The 24507-nt window shown below is 37.8% G+C and overlaps 1 pseudogene; it reads left to right on the forward strand.

The window, feature by feature from the left end:
• Positions 1–713: 713 nt before the first annotated feature.
• Positions 714–24507, forward strand: part of LOC114035659 — a 38399-nt pseudogene continuing 14605 nt past the window's right edge.

The following is a 24507-nucleotide window of genomic DNA, read 5'->3' on the forward strand; positions in this document are numbered from 1 at the left end:
ATGATCAGCAGTGTCAAAGACTATAGAGGTCAAGGAGAATGAGGACTGAAAGCAGAGAACACGTCATTGCAAAAACCCTTCAAGGAAGGAGCTCTAATCTTCATTTTACAGTTGAAGAAACTGAGGCAGGAAGAAGTTAAGTGACTTTCCCAGGATCACATGACTGGATTTGAACTCAGGTCTTTCTTACTTCAGGCCCAGTGCTCTACCCCACTGTACCACCGAGCTACCTCCAAGAATATTGGACTGGGATAGCTCTGTTAACAGCTTTTCTTTTCCCTGTGAAGAAGATGTTTGCCCTTAATCAAACTCAGCCTCTTGTGTTTCATTTTTATCATCTATAAAATGAGAGACAAAGATCAGATGATCTTTAAAGTCTAGCTATTAGAAATAAGAAATAAAAAATTCAAAATGCTGTGTGATTTCATTTAACCTCTTGGGTCAGGGGGAACCTGACAACACTAATCACGTGAATGGCCAGTACTTTCCAGACCACATCTACAGGAATTAGAGTAGCTATCTGTGGCCATTGTACACACCAAAGCAATGCTGTGTTTCCCCTTATAATACCCAGATAATCATGGAGAAGTTTCTTTCTTTGTCTGAATTACCTGGATAATTGCCTATTTTTTTTTCTGTATCTTTTTTTCAGGGCCCAGATTTAGGCCAATGTGGATAATTTGGGCAGTTTTAAATTTCCTCTTTATGTAGCAATGCCCCCTCCTATTTTGGAAGAAATGATAGACCCCTCTGGGCCATTGATACCTGTCCTGTTATCGAGGGGGGCCACGATCCTGTGTTCTCCCCCTAGCTCTTCCATATCTTTAACTAAGATCCTGGGGGCCTGGGCTGTCGAGAAGCGGAAAGTCCATGGCTGCAAAGTCTCGGTTCATCAAGCAAGAGGTAGGTCAGATGATGAAGAGGGGAAATGACCAGAATTGTGAACAAAATACAAGGCAAGTAGGAGCCCAAGGTAGACGTGATGCAGTAATGTCTGTGCTTAAACAGAAACTTCACACACAATTTGTCAGGCTAAATGTAGTGTGCATACCTATATTTTTAAGCCTCTTGTGTGATGGTTCTTAGCCATCTCTCCCTGTTTCTTGGAATAAGTTTCAGCTTTGGACAACTCCAAACGAACTGTTTGAATAGCAGTGAACAGATTCTTCAATTAGACATTGCCAAGGCTATGTGGACATAGGATGGGAAGCCAGTCATCTGGGAGCTCGGGTGCCCCTACAGCTTTTTTGACTTCACATCTCACTTCCCAGCAAAATACATTTGTACCTCTGAAATTCTAATTCAACCTAATAACCAAAGAACAAATATACTAGGGGTGAAAAAGTCACTGTTTTTAAGTGAAATCAATTTTCTAAATGTATTTTGCTGATTTTCCCATACCCTATAGGAATGGCACAGTGAAGTTTGATGCATTTCTTGCATGGAAAGGTTAAAAACTAGTGCCTTCCCCTATTCTCTTGACCAGAGACACATAGTAGAGAAACAGAAATTCACACAAACACAGTGAGATACAGGACCACATCAGGATACAAACAGCAAAAGATACAGATATGTACAGCCACTGAGTTGGAGATACAAACAAAAGGGAAAAGATATACATACATACATACTTATACATAAAAGAAAATGGAACTCTTCAATTCAACAAATATTTACTGTGTATAGATACTGGGCTTGATAGAGGTACAAAGACAAAAACAACAGTTCTCATCAAAGAGCTTGGGGAGGAGTGGAAAGATACAGTGGGTACTTAGGAAGGTAAATACAAAGTGATTGATTTGAGGGAAGTGAAAGCATTGCTGACTGAGGGGCTTAGGAAAGGCTTAAGGGTTAAAAGAGCAGAACCTAAGCTGAGCATTGAAGAAAGGCAAGGACTCTGAGATGTGCAGATGAGGAGTGCATTACAGTTATGGAGAACAGCCAGGGAGAATATATGGAGGTGCAAGATAGAATGTTGAGTATGGAATAGCTAGTTTGGCTTGACTGTATGTAGAGTATGTGAAGGTAGTATAATGTAATGTATGGCTTTAGTTTCAAGAAGACCTGAGTTCAAGTCTCGCTTCTTTCACATTTTTGTTGTGTGACTCCAGGCAAATCATTTAAACTCTCTGTGCCCCCAGGTAACTTTCTAAGACTTTTAAGTTACGGTGAAGGTGCCCTGATGACACTATACCAGGCAAAGTTTGGTTTTTGTTTTTGTTCTTTAAGAAAATCATTCTGATTTTACCTGTGTGGTTCCTAGGGGAAGTATACTTAAAATAAATAGCTCAATTTTAAGCAAAAATAATTTTTCCCTTGAAAATAATATTTGTTGGCTTGAATCAATTAGATAGCTATCCCAACTATCCACTTGACTTACTGAGTGCCTCTCATATGCCCAGCACTGCATTATACATGTAGGAGATGCAGTGTAAGAGTAAGACATTGTCCATGCCCTCAATGAATTTATAATTGAGGAGAAGAGATGAACTAATTAACTATTACTACTAACTAAACTAACATTTAAGATAATTAAGGAATAATTAATTGATAAACTGTTCTAACATAGGTGTGATTATGGTTCAGAGAAAGGAAAGATCAGCATAGGCTAAAGTTTGGGGAGATAGGGTGGGATTGGAAGGTAGGGCTTATACTCAATTCAACATACATTTATTAAGCACCTATTATGTACAAGAGCCTGTGATAAGCATTGGCTTTACAGAGGTAAAATACTATACAGTCCCTACCCTCAAGAATCTTATCAGTATAGTGTAGAGAACTAAGCATTATATTTGGTTGCAAAAGACCTATGTTACCTTGGATGAATTACTTTATCTCACTGGACAGTCAGTCAGCTAATAAGCATTTATCCAGTGCCTAATATATTCCAGGCACTATGTTAAGCACTGGGGATACAAGCAGAGGCAAAATAGAGTCCCTGCCCTCAGGGAGATCACAATCTAATAAAACATTAATTTCCTCATCTATAAAAGGAGGAGTTTGAACTAGATGAGCTCTACTGTCCCTTGTAACAGTAAATCCAGGGGTTTGCTGAAGCCAGCTGAACAAGTTTGGAGAGGCATTGTGAAATTTTATGTTCAAGCATTTAAACCTCAGAAATCAGCAAACACTAAAATCAGGGCTTGCTTTATTGTTTTGTTGGATGTCTAGACTTAAGAAAGTGTTAATAATGCAGATCCAACTTAAAAGCATGTACTTTTTTCCCTAGGAAGCCCAGTTAAATATTTACCAGCACACCCCTATATTGCTCTATAAATATTGCTTGAGCTCAGTGGGAGGGCAGTAGATCGCTCAGAGAATGAAGTCATCACCAGAAAGGAGGTCTGGTGACTGTAGAATAACAACAACAATTGACATTCATATAGTGCTATGAGATTTATATCCATTATCTCATTTGATCCGCACAACAGTCCATCTAAATGCCATGATCTGGAACTTGATTGTACAGAGATGATGGTGAGGAGGAGGATGATAAATATAGGTGAACAGATGGAGGAGAAAATTGGAAAAATTCCAGATGAAGGAAGAATGTGAGCAAACATCCGGAGACAGGACTGTAACTAGCAATTTTGCCATTCAGGATAAGCTGCGCAAAATGGACTTTCAAATCAATTTTGTAATTTATGATTCAAAAATAAGGAGTAATTAAGGAAAAATCAGTTAAGTAGGCATTAGTTTTTATAGTGGCTCGCAGTTTGCTGTCATTAATAATGCTTGTCTCTTCCTATTTTAACTAATTATTTTACCTAATTAGAATAATAGAATCATAGGTCTAAGTCTAGAAGGGACTTCACAGACCATCTAGGCCAACCCCCTTATTTTAGAGATGAGAAATTTGAAGCCTAGGGGAGAGTTAAGTGACTTGCTCAAAGTTACATCGTTAGTTAAGTATCAAAGGTAGGATTTGTTCTGAAGTTTCTTTGACTCCAGAGCCAATGTCCTTTCCACTGTACCGCATTATTAGGTTCAATTGTTTCTGGCTAGTGGACAGCTAGGTGGCACAGTGAATAGAGTGCCAGGTCTGAAATCAGGAAGACTCATCTTCATGAGTTCAAATCCAGCTTCAGACATTCAGCTGTGTGACCTAGGGCAAGGCACTTCACCCTGCTTGCCTTAGTTTCTTCGTCTGTGAAATGAGCTGGAGAAGGAAATGGCAAGCCACTCCAGTATCTCTGCCAAGAAAACCCCAAATGGGGTCGTGAAGAGTCAAACACAACTGAAATTACTGAACAACAACAATGATGGAGTACATGTGATGAATTTTTGTGTCCTCTATATTTAGAGTCTTATTAAAAAAAAAAAGTCCTGGTCACCCCAACCTAGTTTTGTCTTTGTCTGGATATAGGAATGAAAATGACATGCACAAGAAAAGAGGTAGAGACTAACAGTTGTGCCTTCTCTCTATCACTGTTATTGGTCTCAGTATCCATTCTGAGCAGTGAGCTTATCACTTAATTAATCCTCCTTTCCCACAATATAAAAACCAAACAAAGCAACTTTGTCTTGATCTTTCCTTATCAGCTTCCAATCAGTGTGAGTTTTAGTACTCCTAACACCATTTTTGCAGTATCTTGTCATGACTTTGTATTCTTCCTTTGCTAGCTTTTTTTGTTTCCATCTTCTATACATAGCTTTTGAAAACTTAAGTTGCTGGGTGAGTTCTCTGTGAATCTATACCAGTCACTTCAGATGACTCTCATTTTCTCTCTTCACAAGAACTGTTTTCCTTGGTGTCTAAAAATTTCATTCTTGAGAGCCTTCTCATGCCTCATCAACTGACTTCCATTATAGCATTTATATTTGTGACTTCTACTTACCTTTCCTTGAAATCTGCTGTCCCCAAATTTAGGATAAAGATTGGTCCAGCCTAACTTTCCTTTCTGTGTCTATCACAAACTCTAGGAGGGTTTAAGTCATTTTTGGTCAAGATTCCCATTGTTTCTACCTCTGCTACCGAATCCTTCCTGTTGGTGAAAATCAGGTCCAAAATAGAATTCTATTCTTTCTTCCACCTTTTGAAGGGTGAAAAAATAATCAAAGAAATTTAGGAGTTATGTGGTGCTCTGCTTTTGGCAGAGAGGGAGCTCCAGTATATATCTGGATAAGTGAAGTTTCTTATCCTGCCCCTCTGCCAGGTTTATGATCTGTTTCCCCAAATCCTTGTCTGTTTTCTTTTTCTGTCCAGTTAGTCTGTAGTTTTCTCCTCTGACAAAAAGAGGGATTGGGAGTCAAGTCAACTACTCAATAAGCATTTCTTAAGCACCGACTATGTTCCAGGCACTATGCTAAGAGCCCAGGATATAAAGAGAGGCAAAAGCAGTGCTTCTCAGGGACCTCACAATCTAATGGGGGCGGGGAGCTAAGATAATAGCTATGAAAATGATGTAGAAGGGATGCAATTGAGAGATATTTCCAAGTGAAAAAATGCAGCAAAATGTAGTGACTTTCTTGATATAGGGATTAAAGGAATATAGGTCAGCCCATGTCACTTCCCTACTCAGAAGTGTTGAATCAGTCCCTTTTGACTCTAGAATAAAATACAAATTTCTCAACTTGGAATCTAGGTCCTCCACAATTTGACTGTGGCTTACCATTCCCATATTATTCCTTGTTACTCCTTATTACACACTTGACCTTCCAGCTAAGCTGAATTATTTAGCAGTTCCTCAATTCTTTTGTCTTTGTATTTTGTCTCCTGCCTTTGTGTATTGCATAGGATTTCCACATGTCTGTATGCAGTTCCTCACCTTTGCCTTTCAAACACCTTATCTTCCTCCAAAGCTCAACTCTGGTACCAGTTCTTCAATTATGCTAGCCCAGCTTTCCCCTTTGCCAGCGATTCTAACTTCTTATGTTCGTTATGCCTCTGCATTTTTGGCGCATGTGTTGCATCTACCTAATGAAGACATCAACTGCTGTTTTTGTCTTTGTATTTTCAGTAACTTGTACAAGATCTTACATATATAGGAGGCACTTAATGTTTGTGGAATTGAATTGAATAATAGAGGAGGTAAGAATGGAAATCTTAAGGACTTACTCTTTTTTAGTTCTTGGCTTTTTGAGTAGAGGAGTGACATTTTGAAAGCATTGTTTTAGGAGGATTCATCTGGAAACTTGACTATAATCTATGTAGAATCTGGACTATGAGGGAAAGAATTGAATAGACCAAATGGGGATGACATAAATACGAAAGATTCATTACAGCACTATTATAATAATCTAGGAAGGTTATGAGAATTGTTACATAACTTATAAAAACATTCTGTAAGTTCTAAAGCATGATATAATATTAAAAAACTATAATAAATTCATCAAACATTTATTGGCTCCTTACTATTCACAAAGTTCTGTGTTTGGGAAAAATACAAAGTCTATATAAGACAGTTTCTGCCTTCAAGGAACTGATAGGAAAATAAGATACAAACACAAATTCCTACAGTATACAATATTATAAGATAAGTAAATCAAGGTAATAAATGAATGAATGAAGCTAGAATCTGAAGGACAGATACAGATTTGGGGGCAAAACCTTTGTGGTAAATCTCTCTGATAAAAATTTGACACTTCAAATTTATAGGAATTCTGAGGGAAGTCCCTCCACAGGGACTACTTAGTACAGTGGCTAGCACATAATAACAGCTTAACAAATGTTTATTGCCTGCTCTGTGGAGTCTATACAGGATGAAGTTATGTATCTGGGGAACTCTATAGGTCCCTGAAGAATCTAGGGCTCAGGGAAGAGGGAGGAAAATTGTATTTGTTATTTACAGGCTATTGTGAGTCCTTTAGGTATTTTCTGCATTTTTTGTGGGGTGAAATAAAGACTGTCCTGTAAATGATATACCTTGTTACCACTAATGCTTAGATGGGAGCTAGGGACCCTTCTTTGACTCACATCTGTGGAGTGCTAGACATGAGTGTATCCTGAAATTTCCCCACAGAAAATCTGAATTAGGGCAAAATGAACCAAAGCATCATCAAGATTGAACTCAATCTTTAAAGTCCAGAGCTTGGGGTACAGGGGTCATGGATTACATCTTGGGGGTATCTGTCTGCCACAAATAATATCTTTAGCTCATTTTACCCCTATCTTTTCAAACCTTTTTTGAGCACCCTTGTGTTTACCTCTTAGTGGTCTCATTCTACCTAGCTCATTAAGACTATTAACCTCACTGCTGCTAGTAGCCATCATCGCAGTGCCTACCCAGGTTTGCCAAACTCTGGGCAATTGCCTGGATTCTGGACCTGTCCTCATGACTATCAGCAAATTTGGTTTTTATGTGTCTCATTCTTCAGGGCGATGCTCTCAGCAAGTATGATAGCTTGTCTGGCTCCCTGCCCTGAAAACTTCCTGATGGTCTATCCCTGACTTAGTCTCAGGCCTCAGCGTGAGCCCTCATCAGAAGAGGTTTGTACTGTTTGTATCATCAGTCTTGCTTCTGATCTGATTTTGACTGTTAATTGAGATTCCTATTCCTAGAGTCTTGTCCCAGAGGACCACATCAATATCTTATAATGGGATCATATTTATAACTTGCATTCATTCCAGTAACTAGGATCTTGGCTTGTCTCCCTATTAGGGAGATGTCTACCTCAAGCATGTGAAGACTTCCCTGGTAGAATGGGTGGATAAGAACAATTTGTTCCAATGACCGTGAAGACGGCTGAAGCAGGCTCTGTGGAGTGCTTAGAGTTTGGTCAGACATCAAAGATGCCAAGGTCATCTATTGCATCGTTGACCATTCCCAGTTGTCTTGAGTTTTGTCCTGCCACTGGACTTTGATGACTCTGGGAGAGTGAGGCTTATGATTTTGTGCAACTCTGCCTCAATTAAATCCAATTCATGTGCAAGTCAAGACATTACCCATCATCCGCTATTTCAGCCCAACATCATGAAGTCATTGGTCCTCTTTGAAAATGAAGGATGGGGGCAGCTAGGTGGCACAGTGGATAGAGCACAGGCCCCAAATTTGGGAGGACCTGAATTCAAATTCGGCCTCAGACACATAATACTTCCTAGCTGTGTGACTCTAGGCAAGTCACTTAACCCCAATTGCCTCTCTAAAATAAATTAATTAATTAATAAATGAAAATGAAGGATGAACAACAACAGCAATGATCTCCCTTGGTTCCTTGCCTAGTACTTGGACCTTCAGGATTGATCTTTGCTTTGTAATTCCCAGTCCTTTTAGAAACTGGAATAGTGCTCCTGAACATAGTGCCTATAGTGAGTATCTACTGCCAAACTCTCCTGATGCGGATTTCTTGCTTTGACTTCTATCTATTATTGCTCTATTCCACTCACTTATTTGGACTTTCTCCTGTTCCTTGTTGTAGGGAATTGCTTCACTTTATGTATTTAACACTCTCTCTCTCTCTGTATGTATGTATATTTAGATATACATATATGCATGTATATATGCACATATGCACATATATAGGTATATACACATGCATATATAGACATATGAAACATATATATAATATATATGTATATTTATCATACATATTTGTTATTTCTACTCTCTTTAGGGTATGTCCAGTTGTTTTTCCTGATGACTACTTAGAAGCTTGGAGTGAGCCTTCTTCCAGATGATTTGAAACTCACAAGGTGTTTCAGATCATAATATAATAAAAATTATATGATTAAATATAGGGGCTGTAGAAACACAGATTAAAAATTAATTGGAGACTAAATAGCTCAATCTTAAAGAATGAGTGGGTTAAAGAAGAAGTCATAGAAACAATAAATAATTTTATTAAGTAGAATGACAATAATGAGACAACATACTAAAACCTATGGGATGCAGCAAAAGCAAAAACCAGGAAAATTTATTATCTCCAAATGCTTACATGAATAAAGCAGAGAAAGAGCAGAGCAATGAATTGGGTATACAATTTAAAAAAATAGAAAAAGAACAATTAAAAATTCCCCAATTGGCCTTTCCAAGCTGCTGAGTAGAGGGTTCAAGACGTCATTGTTCTCTGTTTCCGTAGTAACTTTTTTTGGGGGGAGGTGAGACAATTGGGGTTAAGTGACTTGCCCAGAGTCACACAGCTAGTGAGTGTTACGTGTCTGAGGTCACATTTGAACTCAGGTCCTCCTGACTCCAGGGTCAGTGCTCTATCCACTTCGCCACCTACCTGCCCCCCCATAGTAACTTTAAAGAGAAACTTTCACAATGGCCGGAGCCTGGATGTCTTGCAAATGAAAGAGGAGGATGTCTTCAAATTCCTTGCTGCAGGAACCCATTTGGGTGGCACCGATTTAGACTTCCAGATGGAGCAGTATATCTACAAAAGAAAGAGTGATGGCATCTACATCATCAATTTGAAGAGCACTTGGGAAAAGCTTCTGCTGGCAGCTCGTGCCATTGCTGCCATTGAAAATCCAGCTGATGTTAGCGTCATCTCATCCAGGAACACTGGTCAGCGAGCTGTTCGGAGATTTGCTGCTGCCACTGGCGCCACACCTATTGCTGGACATTCCACACTAGGCAGCTTTCAGGGAGCATCGCCTCCTGCTGGTCACTGATCCTCGGGCAGATCACCAGCCTCTGACTGAAGCATCGTGTGTTAGCCTTCCGACCATTGCATTGTGCAGCACAGACTCTCCACTTCGCTATGTGGACCTTCCCATTCCACGTAACAACAAGGGAGCTCACTCAGTGGGTCTGATGTGGTGGATGCTGGCCCGTGAAGTCCTACGCATGCGTGCTACCATCTCCCGTGACCACCCTTGGGAGGTGATGCCCGATCTTTACTTCTACAGGGATCCAGAGGAGATTGAAAAGGAAGAGCGGGCCACAGCTGAGAAGGCAGTGACAAAGGAGGAGTTTCAGGGTGAATGGACTGAACCTGCCCCAGAATTCACTACTGCTCAACCGGAGGTGGCTGACTGGTCTGAGGGAGTACAGGAGCTATTTGTGCCCATTCAGCAGTTCCCTACCAGAGATTGGAGCGCTCAGCCGGCTACGGAGGACTGGTCTGCGGCTCCTACTGCTCAGGCCACTGAGTGGGGAGAAACTACCACAGAGTGTCTTAAGCTTTACCCCACGTGCTCTAAAAGTGTTGGAAAAATGCTGATGAAAAATAAACTTTGGTTTCTTAAAAAAAAAGAAAAAATTTCCCAATTAAACACCAAATTGGAAATTCTAAAAATTAAAGGTGAGATTAATGAAACTGAATGTAAGAAAACCATTGAATTAATAAATAAAACTAGTAGATGGTTTTATGAAAAATATCAATAAAATAGATAAACTATTGGTTAATATGATTTAAAAAAAGAAGAAAACCAAATCATTGGCATCAAAAATGAGAAGGGTGAACATGCCACTAAGGAAGATGAAATCAAAGCCATTTTTAGGAGTTGTTTTACCCGATTATATGCCAATAAATTCAGCAATTTAAGTGAAATGGAAGAATACTTACCAAAAACAGAAGACAAAATAGAATATCTAAATAAAACTATTTTAGAAAAAGAAATTGAATAAGTCACAAATGAACTTCCTAAGAAAACAAAAAGCTCAAGACCCAGAAGGATTTACAAGTCTACCAAACATTTGAAGATAAACTGAATCCAATATTAAATATGTTATGGAATAATATGCAAAGAAGGAGTTCTGCCAAATTCCTTCTGTGAAATAAATATGGTGCTGATACCTAAACCAAGAAAAGCAAAAACAGAAAGAAAATTAAAGAGCATTTTCATTAATGAATATGGATGCAAAAATTCTAAATAAAATACTAGATAGAGGAGATTATAGCAATATATCGCAAAGATTATCCATTGTGACCAAGTGAGATTTATACCAGGAATGCTGGAATAGTTTAACAGGAAAATTATTAACATAATTGATTATATCAATAACAAAAGTAGCAAAAATCATATGATTATATCAATAGATGCAGAAAAGGCTTTTGACAAAATACAACACACATTCCTATCAAAAACACTTGAAAGCATAGATATAAATGGATCTTTCCTTAAAATGATAAGCATCCACCTAAAACCAATAGCAAGCATTATTTGTAATAGAGATAAGCTAACAGCCTTCCCAAAAAGATCAGGAGTGAAACAAAGATGCCCAATATCACCAATATTATTCAATATTATATTAGAAATGCTAGCAGTAGCAATGAGGTGGTAACTTTTGCAGGTGATAGGATGAGAATACTTGGAAAATCCTAGAGATGAAACTGAAAAACTAGTTGAAACATTTAATAATTTTAGCAAAGTGGGAGGATACAAAATAAACCCACATAAATAATTAGCATTTCTATATATCACCAACAAAAACCTGCAAGAAGAGATAGTAAGAGATATCCCATTTAAAAAAACCATAGACAGCACAAAATACCTGGGAGTATGTCTGCCAATACAAACCCAGGAACTTAATTATAAACACTTTTTACACACATAAAGTCATATTTAAATAATTGGAGAAATATTAATTGTTTATGGGTGGGCAGAACCAATATAATAAAAACAACAATTCTACCTAAATTAATTTACTTATATAGTGCCATCCCAATTAAATTACCAAAAAATGTTTTATTGAGCTAGAGAAATAATAACAAAATTCATTTGAAAAAACAAAAGGTCAAGAATATCAAAGGAATTGTTGAAAAAATTTAAATGAAGGGGGTTTAGCAGTACCAGCTCTTAAACTATATTATAAGATATTAATTATCAAAACTATCTAGTATTGGCTAAGAAATAGAAAGATCAATGGAACAGAGTAGACATACAATACATAGTAGTAAATGATTATAGTAACCTTGTGTTTGACAAATGTAAAGATTTAAGCTTTTGGGATAAGAATTCACTATTTGGTAAAAATTGTTGGGAAAACTGGAAAACAATCTGGCAAAAATTGGGTATAGATCAATACCTTACATCATTTATCAAGATAAGGTCAAAATGGATACATGACCTGGATATAAAGGGAGGTATCATAAGAGAATTAGAAGAACATGGAACATATTACCTATCAGACTTATGGATAGGAGAAGAATTTATGAATAAACAAAAGATAAAGGGCATTGTGAGATGTAAAATGGATTATTTTTATTACATCAAAATTTTTTGTACAAATAAGAGCAATATAGCCAAGATTAAAAGAAAAGTAGAAAATTGGGAAGAAATTTTTCTGCACAATTTCTCAGATAAAGGTCTCATATCTCAAATATATAGAGAACTTTGTCAAATTTATAAGAATATGAGTCATTCCACAATTAATAAATGGCCAAAGGACATGAACAGGCAGTTTTTCAATGAAGAAATCAAAGCTATATATAGTCTATTTAAAAATTCTCCAAATCATTATTAATTAGAGAAATGCAAATTAAAAAAAAACTTTGAGATATCATCTCACACCTATCAGATTGGCTAAAACAATAGAAGGGGAAAATGAGGAAAATTGTAGGGGATGTGGAAAAATTGGGACACTAATATACTGTTGGTGGAATTGTGAACTGATGTAACCATTTTAAAGAGCAATCTGGAATTATGCCCAAAGAGTTATAAAACTGTGTATCCCCTTTGACCCAGCAATACCACTATTTAGTCTGTTTCCCAAGGCAATTAGGGGAAAATGAAAATAACCTATTCTAAAATATTTATAGCAGCTCTCTTTGTGATGGCAAAGAGCTGGAAATTGAGGGAATGCCCATCAGTTGGAAAATGGCTAAACAAGTTGTGGTATAAGATTGTGCTGTAAGAAATATAAGAAAAATTGGTTGATTTTAGAAAAACATGGAAAGACCTCCATGAAATAATGAAGAGTGAAATAAGCAGAACCAAGAGAACATTGTATGCAGTAACAACAGTATTGTTCGAAGAATAACTGTGAATGACTAAGTTATTTTCAATGTTTTAAACACTCAAATCAACTACAAAGGACCTATGAAGAAAAGAACTGATAAATAAAATTATGCATAGTATGGTTTTACATATTTATGTGTGTGTGTACGTGTGCGTGTGCGTGTGTGTGTGTGTGTGTGTGTGTGTGTGAAATGACCTTCTCTGGTGGGTGGGGAGGAGGGAGTGAGGGAGGGAGGTAGTTCTAAACTTAAAATATAACCAAAAAAATTAAATTTAAAAAAGAAACTCACAAGGTCATCTGGATATTTCCAACTTGAGGTGTCTGCCTGATCACCTCCTCAAAGAGGCAGTCTAAAGCTAGGCTTAGACTCACCTAGTCAGGACATGGGCTCCTGCCATCATGAAGCACGTGAGGAGGACTGGGGCCACTGCTCCTTCTCTACCCTACTCTTAGGAAGTAGCTCAAAGTAGCCTTTGTATTTCAAAGCCAAATGGAAGAGAAACAAGCAGAGGGAGGCAGGTTGCTCCTTTGGTATATCTGTTTAGTTCTGGCACGGTATCCAATGTGGATACTTTTCATCATCTCACATTGTAAATTTCTCAGTCACACATATCTAGAAATAGGCTGACCCCAAGCTTTCACGTGGTCAACAAAAATATTGACTGACCCCAAAGGAGGGAATGATACCTGCTACATATGTGCCATGTGAATTAGTCTACTCAGTATGTAGGTTACAGTCATTCTAAATCTGGCCCTTCTTCATAGCTCACCAAGCCCTAATTCTGTCAGCTAATTTCTACACAGGGGAAGAGTGATGTCTATTACATGAAATTTATTAGATCCTTTCTAGTATAACTTCCTGCTGTCTTGTATGTTTAATATAAATTTATACATTTGAAAATATAAATCTCATATAATTGGACAGATCATTTAGGAAATTGTTTATTAAGAAACTTAATATCCAACAAAGGTTATGTTCTCCTATTTGTGGGGGAACATGTGACTCAGCTTTTTGGGTGAAAAACTAGGACTGATTTTGAGAAGGCCAGGAGCAAGAATGAGCTAGAGACCAGTATGTGCATTGGTTAGGTGGTGGGAATCTGTGTACCACTAGCATTATGGTGCAAAAAGATTCAGGAAAATGAAGGTCACAAGGTCTACCTGAGCTGGGGCAGGAAATTAGAGATAGAAGCCAAACCAACTGCTTCTTCAGTGATCAACTAGATTCCTGGCTGTAGTTAGACTTGGGCAGCAGAAGTAAGGTCAACTAAGAAGATAAGCCAGACTTTGAAGGAAGCCACATAGAAGAAGCCCCCAGACTTGGAAAGGCTAAAATTGAAGCATTAGATAGATCTGGAAATGAGAAAATTCTTAAAGAGGATATTTGTGAAGCTGGACAAGACTTTGTAAGCATACTCCATTTGTGTAGTTAGCCCACTTGCATATAGTTTGTATCCTGAGGATCCTCCCAAGGTAGACAAGTTGTTTATACTTGACACAGCTGGGCTGGCTATGATTTTACTAATGATTCGTAACTAAGGGGGGGGGAGTGGAGACAATAAGGACCCATGCTTGCAGCCCAAAGATGAAGTTTGCTTATAATTCTTGGGTGTAAGTGACAAAAGTTAGCAAAAATGAACAAAAAAGTCACTCTTTGGGGCACCCCTGGTATATATATATATACACACACATATGTATACATATATAAAATGAGATAATATATGTAAGGTGCTTTGTAAACCTTAAAGTGCTACATAAATGCTGGCTATTTTTATTAATATCATTATTTAAATGGAGGTGTTGAGTTGTTCCAGTGCCTAGCATAGCATCTTGCATATAGTTGGCACAAAGTTAATATTTGTTGAATTTAATTGAATGTGTTATCCCTCTCAAGTGAATTTGTGGTGTAAAAGGGAACAATTCCATAGAGAACTGAAGGAATTATTTATAATGGTAGAATTTCAAGCATCAGCAAAAGAGTAATGGGGAAGAAGATACTTTTGTTCGGGGGAGGCCTTTCTAGGAACCTTCAAATCATTGACATAGGGACACACTAATCTGCCTCAACAATAAGACTAATGACCAAAAAAAAGTATAAGTAAATTTAATATTTCACATTATGATTAACACCTTAGAACTAACTTAGGCTTTCAAACAAAGATATTTGGCAAAGAACAACAAAAAGAACTGCCATACTATGCTGAAGACCACTGAATTTAAAAAATAAATTAATATGAATTAGAAATCAAAGAGGTTTTTGAGATCCTCTTTGCAAACCCCTCATTTTCTATGTGAAGATATTTAGACTTATTGAGGTTAAGTGATTTGCCTAGTCACATAGAACCTCCAACTTTAAGATGGTACAATAAAAAGAACATTGAATAATAAGAAGAAGAAATACATAATAGCTAGCATTTAGAACTATGCTCAAAGGGCTATAAAACTGTGCATACCCTTTGACCCAGCAATACCACTACTAGGTCTATATCCCAAAGACATTTTAAAAAATAAAGGGAAAGGACTATTTGTACAAAAATATTTATAGCAGCTCTTTTTGGAGTGACTAAGAATTGGAAATTGAGGAATTTGGAAATCTCCCCATCAGTTGGGGAATGGCTAAACAAGTTGTGGTATATAATTTTGAAGGAATATTATTGTGCTATAAGAAATGACAAGCAGGATGATTTTGGAAAAAACCTGGAAAGACTTACATGAACTGATGCAAAGTAAAGTGAGCAGAACCAGGAGAACATTGTACACACTAATAGCAATATTGTGCAATGAAGAACTGTGAATGACTTAGCTATTCTCAGCAATACAATGATCTAAGACAATCCCAAAGTACTAATGATGAAGCATACTATCCTTGTCCAGAGAAAGAACTGATATTGTTTGAATACAGATTGAAGCATGCTGTTTTCATTTTCTTTCTTTCATTCTTTTTTCTTTTATTCAAGTCTTCTTATACAAAATGACTAATATAGAAATGTTTTATGTGATTGTACATGTATAACCTATGTCTGATGGTTTACTGTTGTGGGGGGAAGGGAGAGAGGGAGAGAAAATATTTGGAACTCAAAACTTTTTTTAAAAAGTTAAAAATTGTTTTTAACATGTAATTGGGAGAAAATTATGTTTGTGTGTGTGTATATAAGCTGGCATTTGTGTAGTACTTTAAAGTTTACAAATATTAATTAATTATTTAACCTCAATAACTCATTTGATCTTCACAACAGTTGTGTGAGATAAGTGCTATTCTTTTCTCCATTTTACAGATGAAGAAACAGGTAGACAGAAGCTAAGTGACTTGCCCAGGGTCACTTAGCTAGTATCTGAGGCTGGATTTGAATTCAGATTTTCCTCCTTACTTTAAGTCCAATGCTCTGCAAATCTACAACACCACCTAGCATTAGATGTCTGGAGATATAAATTCTATTCCTAGCTTTGCCACTAATTAATTAGCAATATGACCTTCAGCAAGTCACAACCTTTCTGGGACACATTTTCTTCATTTGTAAAGTGAAAAGATTAGACTAGATAAAATTCTCTCCATTTCTATGATCCTATGACACCATCTGCTACATAATGCTAGACTCCCTACTTAATTCATCTTCCTTTGAAGGAGGGAAGGGTGAGTCAACTAGCAAAACTTCTTGCAGGTGCTGTTCTGAGGCTGATATTTAGGTTACTGACTGTTCCTTTTTGGACTAAATAATGCATTATTTAGCAAATATCTTATTTGTTTATAGAGACAAAATGAGGACAAAATGGAGTGGTGCATGTTAAAGATGTTTGATGAGAGGTCATCTCTACCGAGCTGAACAAATGCTATGCTACATTGGTACCTTACTCTAAGACAGTCCTGGGAGTTCATTTCTAGTGCCCCCGATGGGTAGAACTCCTTAATAATGAGGTAAATTCTGTCCTTCAGTAACAAATCCTTGACAGATGATATAGAGATAGCTAGAGAGCTAAATAACTCCATAACACAAAATATTTATCAAGTTCTTACTCTGTGCCACGCACTGTGCTGAGCTCTGGGAATGCAAATACAAGCAAATACCAAGACAGTATTTGTCCTCAAGGTGCTTTCATTCTAATGGGAAGAAAGCACAGAAAAGGGAAGTCAAGAGCTTGAGGAGAAAATATTGGAAAGTAATTGTGGAGGATGGGACAAAGTCTAGGAGGAGTCCAGAGATTCATGGGTTAAGCAAGGTTTCCAGTAAACATGGCCACTGTGCGTGCTTTCTCAAATGAGGATGGATTCACCAATTAGAGAAGATTGTAGAGGTGGAGAAACTGCCGTCTTGAAGATGGTTGCTGGGGTAGTCTTCCAGAAGGAATCAGAGGAGTCATGGGCTGAACCAGATTTGGATATAGAATAATGTGTGCCTTTAAAGGGGTGGGGAGGAGTCTCAGATCAAATGTCTTTATAGATACGAAGCTATTGGATTGTATCTGGCTTACTGTGCCATCCTAGACTTATCCCTTCTAGTGAATTGATCCTGTGCAAACACAGCACAAAATACATCAGAGTGTGGTGGTGGAGGGGTTAAGGAGTGGGTCAAACAAATACCATGGTTGTCTCTTCCTACCCTCACCCCTTCCCCCACAAAGCCCTCTCCCTTCCAGGGATAGCACACAGAAAGGGAATGATGACAAAGTCACTCAGAACACACTGCACCTTCCTTCTGCTTTGTAGCACTGCTTGGTTCCCTTACTTTCAATACTCAAGGCAGAACTTCCTTATGCCAAATTCTACTTTACAGAAAAATTGGGCAAAATTCCAATTTTTTCTGGTTCATAACTTTTATTAATTAAAGGGCTGTCTTCTCAATAATAGGGTCAGAGAACTGGAGACAATAGACTACATGTTCCCTTAGTCATTGGCTATGTCAGGAAGGAAGTAAGGCGATTTTAGTGTTTTTTTTTTCTTTTGTCCATTTATCCAATCGTCAAACAGTTATTCAATTAAATTCAATAAATATTTCTTAAGTGCCTGCTGTAATCAGGGCACTGTGCTGGATGCTGGGAATACAAATATCCTTCCCTCAAGGAGCTTATGGTCTATGGGGTAGGGAGACTCAGGAATGTTGTGGCAGCAGAGCTACAACTAGTGTAGGACAAAGCTTTGATCAGCGCATCAACATCCAGTGGAACATACTTCCCCCCCTGAGATATGGCGTGTGCTTCCTCTCTGGGAGGGCACACTCCCTATTTTCTGTAATATATATCTGCCCATACACCTTGCCTTGTAGTCCTCTACTGACCCATGCTAATGTGGCACAGTACCATACTCTTGTATCCTTCTCCTAACCCTGCCTTTCAGTCAATCAATCAAATACCTCCTACATGTCAGATACAAAAAGAAGCAAAAGAGAGTCCTTGCCCCCAAGAAGCTTTCAATCCCCCTTAGCACCCTTAGGAGTGAGACTAGACTGTTCCCTTTCCTAGTTTGACTACAACTACAGGTGGTCTGTCCTTTGCACTGCCCCTACTTCTCCCTACCTTCAACTGATTCTTCCTCAGGTAAAAAAAAAAGTCAATTATATAGCCCTAGGTGGTGGAATACAACACATACCCAAATAAGTATGGTAAAACACAAAATATGAGAGTGGCGAAGGAGAGCCAGGCAAGGTGCTATGGGAAATTTGAGAAAAGAAAATCACTTTTGTTAGGGCAAGGTTTGGGGGCGGGGTGGGTTAGGAGGGGAGAGCAGTTATGCCTTTATGGAGAAAGTAGTATTTTAAGTGGGGTTTAAAGGAATAGAGAGACAGGGAAGGAGGTAAATCTATTCCAAGCATGGGGAATAGTTTGAACAATGGCTTGATGACAAGAGAAAGGAGGCAAGATTAGAATAAGGACCTGAGAGTTGTCTAGTTTGACTGGAGATGCTGTAGGGAAAGGGAATAAACATTTATCTAGAGCCTACTATGTGCCAGACATTGCGCTAAGTGCTTTACTAATATTATTTTATTTGATCCTCACAGCAATCTGGGAGGTAGGTGCTTTTATTATCATTTTACAGTTGAGAAAACTGAGGCAGACAGAAGTGAAGTGACTTGCCCAGGGTCACACAGCTAGTACTGTAACTCAGATATTCCTGACTACAAGCTCAGCCACCTACCTGTCACCTAGATAATCACAGTAATAACAATAGCTTCAGTTTATACTGCACATTCACATATGTTATCTCATTTCACCTTCATAACATCCCAGGGGGTAGGTACTGAATGGATTTTTTTTTAAATCTAAATTTGCTGTTTCCCAGTGTGGCAATCCCTTCAACAGTGCAACTCATGTATAACTCAGAGTCTTAGATTCCTGGGTCATGGAGAAGCTCAGTGAGTTACTCATGGTCACACAGTGTGTGTTAGAGGTGGGATTTGAATCTGGGTCCTTCCGATTACAAGGCTGATCCTGTATTCCAAGCTGCCTTGATGTAGGTAGTACATATATTATCGTATCTATATTATGGAAATGAAGACTGAGAGAAAAGAAGTCACTTGACCCACAAGGTCATATTTTCTAGGAAGTGAAGGAGCTTTGAAAGTTCAATATTCTTTTCACTCCTTGGCTACCTTGGAGTCAAATTAACCAATGGCCTTTCATAGGAGTCATTCTGAATTTGGCTGAACCCTGTGGTTATACTGTAGCTGTGACAAAATAATAGGTACCTATAACTGAAAGAAATTTACACAGGGTGGGATGATTGAATGTGTTCCTAGTGTTCTCCGGTGCCCAGGGAGAAAAGCATGCTGCCAACATTGACAAAAAAGAAAGAGAGTGAGAAAACCCCTCTGAATTGACTGATTTCTCAGTAGTGTTCATTATGGCACTGAAACATCGTGTCAGGAATTTTTAATAAGTGATTGAACTATTATCACCCCTTCCTAAATTAATCTTTCTTGACTCAGCAAATATCCCAACAGTCTCTTGGCACTGTACTTTGTTCCTTCATTTGAATATCCTTTTTGCAAAGCATGCTTCACAGTCCTGTAATGCTTTCTTTTATTTATAAACAAGTCCTCCAGTCTGCTTAGAAAAAAAGAGATAATTAAAAAATACATAATTATCCAAGGAGTACATTAATTATACTTTAGCATCCCAGCAGGGAGCTCCATCCTAGAGAATTCATTAACTCCTGACCTGAAGAGTTATAATGAAAAAATGTCACAGGGGACCAACTTTTTGAATCATTGATTGGAAAGGGATTTTCTGGACTTTTTTTTTTTAACTTTAATTACATCCTTGAATAGAAAAAGAGAGAGAGACAGAATGCAGAGATTTCAAATAGATGAAAGGTAGAAAATGACTCTTTTGGAATCCCCTCCTTATGAAGATGTAGCCATGAAGGCAATATCATTGGTGGTGGTTTCAAAATAGTGATAAAAGCTGGAGCACTAAACTTGGGGCTTAACACCAACAATTTCCTTTGTGGAGCTTTGATAATGCAATATCCCAATGCGAGCACTATGCTCCATCCCATTTGATCAAATGAATTTAAAACATGAGAAAGCGTCTGTGGTAATTAGCTCTGGGGGCTTGGAGATGGCAAGCTGTAACTGTAGGATATCAAAAGGACCACTTAAAAATGACATATCAACAAATTGCTTATTTGATTGTTTAAGAATATAAGAATGCTATCTTCTGTCGGAACAATGATGCTTTCCAACCCTCAATGTGCTAGTAAATGGTTAACTACTAGTTCTCCCCTTAAAAATGTACACGACACACTTTTAAATTTAATCTGCATTATTAACATTTCCCCCATCACTTTAGAAAGTGTTTTCTGATTTCTGAGGTGTAAATGCTCACCCAGAAAATTTAACAATCAACTCTCTCCAGTCTGTAGGAACTAGCTCCATATCCCCCTGCTTTCAAACCATTGATCTGAGTTCTCTACAAGAATATTGTAGAACAACTGTGTGTTTGTGTGGTGGGAGGAAGAATGGGTTGATTTCCATGATATTAACTTAAAAGCTTATGTAGTACATGTTATCCATCATTCACAGATTTGTTTGTGAATATCACCTACTTAAACTTTATATATTTCAGTCTATACCAGTTCTTAAGGTCCATATGTTTACTACTATATAAAGAGGACATAGGCTTTGCTATACTAAATGGACTTCTGCTGAAAGCTGCAAGGTTTTGTCCCTCTCCTCTTGTGTTTTTAGTGTCTGAGGCAGCTAGGTAGCTCAGTGAATAGAGTACCAAACCGGGAATCACAAAGCTGATGTAAGTTCAAATCCAACCTCAGACATTTACTAGCTGTGTGCCTCCTTGGAAAGTCACTTAGCCTCTATTTTTTTATTTTTGAATTTATATTTAATTTTCCCAATTATATTCAACACTTTTTAACATGCTTTTTAAAAATTTTGAGTTCCAAATTCTCTCTCCCTCCCTACCACTCTCCTTGAGAAGGTAAGCAATTTGATATAGATTATACATGTACAGTCATGCAAAACATTTCCATGTTAGCTATTTTGTGAAAGAACACACAGACCAAAAAGAAAAAGAAAAAAGAAAGGAAAAGTAAAAAAAGTAAAAAATAGTATGCTTCGATCTGCATTCAAACTCCATCAATTCTTTCTCTGGAGGTGGACGGCATTTTTCATCACAAGTCCTTTGGAATTGTCTTGAATCATTGTATTGCTGAGAATAGCTAAGTCATTCACTGTTGGTAACTATACAGTATTGCTGTTACTATGTACAATGTTGTCCTGACTTAACCTCTATTTCCCTCAGTTTCCTCATCTAAAGAATATCACCTATCTCCCAGGGTTGTTGTGAGAATCAAATGAGATAATAATTGTAAAGTGCTTAGCACAGTGCCTGGAACATAGTAAGCACTATATAAATGTTAGCTGTTATTTTTGGATATTATTATTCTTCTTAGCTTATTTTTTTAAGGCAATTGGGGTTAAGTGACTTGCCCAGGGTCACACAGCTAGTAAGTGTCAAGTGTTTGGTCTGAGGCCGTATTTGAACTCAGGTCCTCCAGACTTCAGGGCTGGTGCTCTATCCACTGCGCCACTGAGCTGCCCCCTAGATATTATTTTTCTTTAGTATTGTCGAATTTTAAAGACAATTTGCCTGGTTGGGCACTAGATATTGGGTATGATGGGAATTGGAAGGGCTCATGAAAAGAGGTACCAGTGTTTCTTCACAGTCTCAGAAAAGACTCTTCAGAAGTCATCAACCTTGTTGTAGAACATAGGGTGATATACACACTAACTCCATCTGGAGACAGGGAAAAAGTGAATGAAATCCAGTCACTGTAACCCAGAAGGAATAAGGGCTGGGGATCTTCTGTTAAGAAGGGCAAATTCTTACATCTGCCTAAATTGTCACTTTGTGCGCTCTCCAGGACAAAGCAGCAAGGCTAACAACAGAGCTTGTTGTTTTTTGTACTTCATTCTCCATCAGGTGAGTGTTGTCTTGACTTGCAAGTGAATTGGATTTAAATGAGGCAGAGCTGTGTGGAGTCATCAGCCTCACTCTGTCCTCCAGAGTCATCAGAGTCCAGTGGCAAGCCACAGGTCAAGATGATTGGTGATGGCTCAGTATGCAGTAGGAGACCTTGACCTTTTTAAGGTCCTTCCTAGATCTCAGTTTGTCTGAGGCAATGCCCAGTAATTAAAGGCTAGGCAAGAATTGAGGCAAACGATGACCTAGTTTGCCCTCACAAAAGAATCAATCTGGAAGGGAAAGACCCTTGGAGTTTCTGACAAACAGCAGAGCTTAGGATGTTGAATGGCTTTAAGGTGTGTTGGTGAGTTTAACATTGTTATATAAAGATTAAAGTCCTACTTCAATGACTTATCATGATATGCAAGTGATTTGGGCTCTTGAAAGTTATGCCGACAGATTGAATGCGAACTTTAACAGGTCTTACCAAACTGAAAGAGCTTCTAATATGGTGACTAGCCATAGTGGTGGTCTATTATGTCAGTCATCTGAAGTGCACTTAGTTAAATTTAAACAGGCTCATCATTAGGTTGACTGCAGGGTATAACAACTTTTGTTGACTGCCTATTAAATCCAGCATGGGTACAATCTGCGTTAGTGGAAGAAGACTCACTCTGGAAAAACTTAAAGTATTGAGGTAAGTTAGTAATTTAGACCTCTCCTTTATTGGGGTTAAGTACCTATTTGTGGTCTAGTTGTATTTTTAATACAATTTAAGGGCATTTCCAAAGAAGGCAGCATGTGTCCTTTCCCCCTCACATTACATTGCCTCCATGTTTTAGATGGCTAGATAGATAGATCATGGCTGATAAAAAATTTATTAAGTGCAGAGTATGTCTAGTCATTATGCTAAGCACTGGAAATACAAATTCAAGCAAAAAAATAGTTTTACTCTTAAGAAGCTTTGAGGTTTATATTATCATCACAAAATATATTGTTGTGAAAATTTTGGTTATATAGAAGGCAGACATCTCTTGTGTCCTGAGGACTCCTCTTCAGAACAACCCCTCTTCCCTTCTGAGATCTTTGCTTCTCATGTTTGGTCAAGGATCTGAGAATGGGGATTAGATATCACACATCTTCATGCTGTTTTAAGAAGCTCACTGTGGTCCCAGCAAGGCTACCAAGCATACACACATACCTGCTAGACAACCCAAAGTCAGCCCTGTACACACTTTTGACTAAATGGTCCCCTTCGTGGTTCCACCAATGATCATGATGGTGACTGAGATCTATATCCCTGTACAGGCATTTTCTCAGATGGCCTATGGATCCAATTTTCTTCCAGTGTTTCCTGGGAAGGATGAGGTAGTGATGTGCTCTGTCCAAAGACAGTCTAACTGAGCCAGACATATAGCCAGTAATAGGGCCTCCATGGTGTTTTCATGATTCATTTTCCTTATTTTTGAGAGACTCATTGAAGCCATTGTCATGGTTATCATAGGCTTTGGGGCTATGTTATAGAATGAAGTATTCTTCCTGCCACACTATCGTGACTGGAAGCCTAGACAACAGTAGTGACTCTAGTAGCATTTTTTTTTAATTTGTAATCACTTTGATGATTAAAGATTTTTATCTAGAAACTGACCCTAAATGGCCCTATTGCCCTATCAGATTAATTAATTAATTTATTAAAACTAACCTGAATTAATAATGGTCAAGCTATTAATAACCTCATTCATATGTTTCTGGAGGTCTTATTTTTTTCTTTTCTATTTATCTATAATCTCTGTACCAGCTGTTTGCTTCCCTTTGGAAATCATGTTCTTTCTGAGGTTCTAGAGAGCTTGGTGATAGCCCACACTTACTGTCATATGTGTCTTTAGGATGTAGTTCATGAGTTGTTGGGTTTTTTTTCCTACTATTTATAAATTAAGTGCAAAACATTTTTAAAAATGATCAAATAAAGATCACAAAGCATTGCTTGGCCAGAACAAAAAAAAATTTTTTTTCATATATACACAGAATATCAAGATCAATATATGGTATCATCAATATCCCTGAGATCATCAAGATTGAGAAAATCAAGATATAGATACATTGATTTTGAGATCAAGATCAGTTTTAAGACCAGTTTTGAGATAGATTGATATCAAGATCAATACCCATATCTATGTCTACGTCCTTTGATATAGATATCACTTACATCCATGTCACTTACATCACTTATATCTATCTCTACAAC

Source organism: Vombatus ursinus, unplaced genomic scaffold, assembly GCF_900497805.2.
Source record: "Vombatus ursinus unplaced genomic scaffold, bare-nosed wombat genome assembly UNPS02009205.1, whole genome shotgun sequence".
Classification (NCBI taxonomy): domain Eukaryota; kingdom Metazoa; phylum Chordata; class Mammalia; order Diprotodontia; family Vombatidae; genus Vombatus; species Vombatus ursinus.